Source organism: Rhinolophus sinicus, linkage group LG04 (assembly GCF_036562045.2).
Source record: "Rhinolophus sinicus isolate RSC01 linkage group LG04, ASM3656204v1, whole genome shotgun sequence".
NCBI classification, from domain to species: Eukaryota; Metazoa; Chordata; class Mammalia; order Chiroptera; family Rhinolophidae; genus Rhinolophus; species Rhinolophus sinicus.
The window spans coordinates 22,105,001-22,110,883 of record NC_133754.1 but is presented as its reverse complement, the minus strand read 5'-3'; positions in this window follow the sequence as shown (position 1 = coordinate 22,110,883).

Sequence of the window (5,883 nt, the reverse complement as noted above, 5' to 3'; positions counted from 1 at the left end):
TGAAATGAATGGTTATAGAAGCCATCTCATAAACCCTAATATTCACGTACTTCTCTATATTACTTTATTTCTAGAATACAAAGCTATTTATTTCAACTATTTACTTGCATAATTTTCAATACTCTTATCCATACTATTTAATAATGAAGGTTGGATTAAAGGATATTATTGATATATTACCATCATTGAAAACCTTCATATTAATAGTTTAGTTTTGATCCCATTTATTAAGGATCAGCTAGCAATACTCTCCCTTAAGTGACAAAGTTAATAGGATCTAGATCTCCTACCTTGAACAATTTTTGTTTCATCAGGTCATGACTATTTTAAGGGTTGATGCATATAAAAAAGATAGAAAGAATTAAATGACATAAAGAAGATAAATTATTAAATTATACAATTTGTATTTATGTTTCTTTTAAATTTCAGTTTTGGACCTTAAACTTGCTCAATTAGATAGATAGATAGATAGATAGATAGATAGATAGATAGATAGATAGATAGATACATAGACAGATAGATAGATAATAGATAGATTTTACATATATACATTTAGAATAACTTATTATAATTTAAGATTGGAAATAAATGAACAATGTATTGAGTCAGTGCATCAGATTGAGCTCTCTGTCCACTTTTTATTGTACCATGAACGAGAGGGAATGTAAGTGTGTAGCATTTCTCTAATGCCATAAAACAGTAATAGAAAATTATCTCTATAGACATAGATCTATAGATATATCTATAATACATGTGTATCTTTGCATTCATGTATACATAGCTGTTACTGTGCTTACAACGTATCATGAACAGGAAATAAACTTTGAGAAACATTTAAATTTAGAAAGATGATGAGCTTATAATGACCGAAGAAAACAAGATCTTCACACTTATGGTTGCGGTGGTGGGGGCACTTCTAGGAGTGTTCAAAGCACAGATTCCAAAGATAAAGGACCGGGGAGGTCCTTCAGGTAATCAACCATCAGGATGATTAATTATGAACCTGCACTAATAGCACCCAATGCTTTGGCCCCTTAGTCTTCTCTTTACACCACTTGTCCTCAGCTAAAGAAGGCAGATATAATTGCACCTCTTATCTCTGTGCTCAAATGTCCCCTCCCACCCACGAGTGGGGCTTGGGAGTAAGAGAGGCAGGGCAAGTACGCCAATGATAAGTAATGCCTGAGAGGAATGTGGAGGCCTGAAACTCAAAAGACAGGTCACCCTCACAACATAAAAAGCAGCACAGCCCACTCCACCCCACATCAATGAGGGTATCTCTGGACTCAATATCTGCAACTGACTGACAGAAAGATAAATAGGGATTCTCAGACCAACCAGACACCACCTGACTTCTGAGCATACAACCAGACATCACAGAACATTTCAGAAAAATCAACAGTGCCTAAAAGACAAAAATCTCAACCACAGAAATCATTATGGAAACAGGATGCCAGAAAAAGAGTAGCAAATAAAAGTAATTAATGTCTAAATCTTTCATAAAATAGGGATCTTAGGAACATAAAATATGAGCATCAATATTTAAAACTTAAAATGATCCAAATCTTATTTGAGAGTCAATTTAAACAGAATAACTGATGAGACATGAGTAGTTTGGAGGAATTTAAATACTCATTGAATAAATGGTGATATTATTGAATTATTGTTATTTTCTGCTTGATAATGGTATGGTATTCACTTATTTATTTTGTATTGAGATATAATTGACAGATAACATATTAGTTTTAGGTATATAACATAATGGTTTGATATTTCTGTATATTGCTCACACAATAAATCTAGTTATCATCAATCACCATATAGAGTTAAAAAATATTTTCTTGTGATGAGAACTTTTAAGGTTTACTTTCTTAGCAGCTTTACAATATGAAATATAGTATTATTAACTATAGTTGCCATGTTGCACATTATATCCCCATTACTTCTTTATTTTATAACTGGAACTTTGTATATTTTGACCCCCTTCACCCATTTTGCACCCTACACCCTCAACCCCTGTCTCAGCAATCACCTGTATCTATGATCTTTTTCTTAGATTCCACATATAAGTGAGATCATATAGTATTTGTATTTCTCTTTCTAACTTATTTTACTTACCATGATGTCCTCAAAGTCCATCCATGTCATTGCAGATGACAAGATTTCATTCATTTTATGGCTGAATAATATTTTATTGTATGTTTCCAATGTTCTTTATCCATAATCCATCAATAGACATTTAGGTGTTTTTATTTCTTGCCTATTGCAAATAATGTTGCAAAGAGCATGAGGGTGCATACATCTTTTTGAGTTAGTGTTTTTCTTTTCTTCTGATAAATACCCAGAAGTGGAATTGCTAGATTATATGATAGTTCTATTTTTTAATATTTTGAGGAACCGCCATAGTGGCTGCACCAATTTACATTCACACCATCAGGGCACAGGGATCCTTTATCCCACGTTCTCATCAACACCTGTTATTTTTTGTCTTTTTGACAATAGTCTTTCTAACAGGTCTGAGGTGATATTTCATTGTGGTTTTAATTTGTATTTCCTTGATGATTAGTGATGCTGAAAATCTTTTCATGTATCCATTTGCTACGTATATGTCTTCTTTGGAAAAAAAATATCTTTTTAGATCTCTTGCCCATTTTTTAATTTTTTTCTGTTGATTCATAATATAGTAAAAGGAAGGTATTAAGAGGTTAATCCCTTATCAAATATATAGCTTATATGATTTATAAATATTCTCTCCCATTCAGTAGGTTGCTTTTTTATTTTTTGTTCATGATTTCCTTTGCTGTGTAGAAACTTTTTTCATTTGATACATTCCCACTTGCTTAGTTTTGCTTTTGATGTCAGATCCAAAAATTATAACCAAGACTGATGTCAAGAGGCTTACCACCTGAGTTTTCTTTTGGGAGTTTTATGGTTTCAAGTGTATTCATTTCTTAAATAAAAGAGTTTTATTATTTATATATACATTAATATATATTTATACATGAAATGATATAATATCTGAGATTTGGTTCAAAATAGTCACCTACAGAAGAGTAGGTGAAAGATATAAATTGAAGTAGAAATGAAAAAGATACATGAATTAATAATGAAGTTCAGGTGATAGGTTCATGAGACCTTATTATACTCCTCTCTCTGGTTTTGCATATGCTTTAAATTGACAGAGATGAGGATAAAATAATAAGAAACAATTTAATGAGTTAGAAAAATAGTTTGAGAAAATTAGAGTAATTTGGCAGGTTGTGCCCTAAAAGTTTAGCTGTGAATAAAACTACCTATAATTTACAACTTTGTCTAATTAATGTTGTAACAGGAGGGAATTAAATATATGTGAAAAAATACAACGCAGAACTGAAGAAATATCTGATATCCTTAAAACATGCCACTGAGTTAAAGAAGAATTAATACAACAACAACAAAAAGTCTAATTAGATACATTATGAAAGAATTTTACATCACAGCAAGTAAATAAAAAATTTTAAAAGTATTTTAAAGAAATGAACTATATTACTATGTAGCTATGCAAGCAAAACATATGTATGTATAAATATATGAATTTGATTTATCATCAACCACATTGTATGCTAAAGGCAAACCTAAAGAGACTTTGTTTTAATTCTAAGCCACCATTAGTATAGAAAAGTAGTTGACGGCTACATATTTTCAGCCCACTAACAGGAAAAAAAAAAAAGGAAAAAGAAGACTAAAGGCTTGGGGAGAGGCAGATTCTAGAGAAAAAACAGACTGAATGTTGCTGAGATTTTCTATCACTAGGGATAACAATTAATTGAGTCATCCATTTAATTATTGTTCTACCCCATTTATTGTCGCTTTTACCTGCCAAACACATGCCTCAGAGTCCTTTCACTTGCTTTCCTTCTGCCTTATGTCTATTGCCCTGGTAACTGCAACAGTCCCTTCCACCTTCCCACCTCTTTATTCAGGCCTCTTCACAAATGTACCTTCATCAGAGAGACTTTCTCTAACCATATTATCTAAAATAATTGTTGCAGCATTCTCTGGTTCTTCACTTACTTCACTTTACTATATAACAATAAATCCCATGACATTATTTATTTGTTTGTTTTTTTCCACTAGGATGTAAATTTCATTAAGTATCTAGAACAGAGTTTGACACTGGTACAAATCGGAGAGTTATTAATTATTTAATGTCTTGAAAAGGAAAAAGCTGAGACCTCCCTCCAACACTTCTTTGGGAAAAGATTCTTACTTCCCAATATGCAAAAGCACAAAATTATCCAGGAAAAATATGTTATTTATGTCTTCTTTAAATGCTAAGGAAATAATATGAACAAAAATGACATGAAATTCAATAACAAATCTGTTTCACTGGATTTATCATTGATTCTAAATATATTTTGTACAAACTAAATTTAAAAAATAATTTGATTCTGTTTGTATTTTATCAAAGAAAATCTTATTTGGTTAAAAAGCCTACCTCTTGTCTTTAACATACTCAGATGACATTTCAGCAATTTGACTGCAAATTACAAATAACCAAAAGTATAGATCCTTTATATATTGTGATCTTAAGTAAATAAAGTGGTGATAACCTCAGGCACTGAGTTAAATATTTATTATGAAAAGTATTTTCTATGTGCAAATAACTGTTTTCTCCCTATGCTTCTCTTTTCACATGTACTCTTCATTACTTAGTGATGAATTCTTATTAGTTTAACATAATATATTTGGAATTTTTTCCATTACCCAAAGGATTGCCATTTGCTTACTGTTGACATACAAGGAATGTTACCTATCAGTGGCATCTTCAGACCTCCCCTCGTGGCGTGAGACTTCACCATCTGGCCACTGTCTTCCCAGAGTGATCCTTTATGCCCAGGTCATGTAAAGGGAATATAGGGATGCTTCAATATTAAAAGTTAGTAATCTTTTTAATAGTAAATGAAATTAAAGATATTCTTCATGATCACGCTTAAGACTCACTCCAATAACTGATCAACGAACAAAGATTGGATAACATAGATCTTGTCACACTTCATCATTAATGGATCAATGTAACAATCTGAAATTGCTATCAAAGATCTTGTTGTTGAAGGACGTGATTATTCTTTAAAGCCAACTTCAAAAAGTCCAGTGTGCCTTATAATTTCTGGGCATTGATGCATTGTTTAAATATTTAAACAGCAGTGATATTTTCTGTTTATAATGTTTGATTTTTATAATTTGCTTAACTTACAGCCCCATCATTTGTATATTAAATAGTAGTGTATTTATCATAAACTATTTCAATTTAGATACAGAATTGTAGAAAGACAGAGATTATTATTTGTTAAATACCTTCTATATGCTGGGCCCTATGATAAAAGGTGTAATTGAATTTATTTTCCCCAAAACCTTTGGAAGTATTATAACTTCTGTTTTACAGATTAGGAAACAAGCTCTCAGACAGATTTTGCAGTTATTTCAAGTTCACACAGTTAATAAGTGCCAGACTGAAATTCGAATACAGGTCCTGTTGCCCCAAGAGTAAGCTCCATCTGTATCATTTTAAGATTTTGGTAGATTTTGATAATGCTCTTCTCATTTATTCAAGATTGAAGACCCACCAATACATCTCTTCTCTGAGGCTTTTCCTTGCTCCCTTTATGATTTCAGTTTTTTCTTTCTGTGTTTTCTCCAATTCTATTACCTTTTCTATATACTGTTTTGAAAGAATCTCAAATCATAGATACTGCATTTTTATTAAAATGTACAAATATTTTGTTTCTCATTCATTATATACATTAGAGGATAGATATACCATTTTTGACTAACTGAGTTTGAATTTCTTTATGAATCTTTTTTTCTCTGACCTAACATTTTACCCCAGTGTTTGCAGGAAGG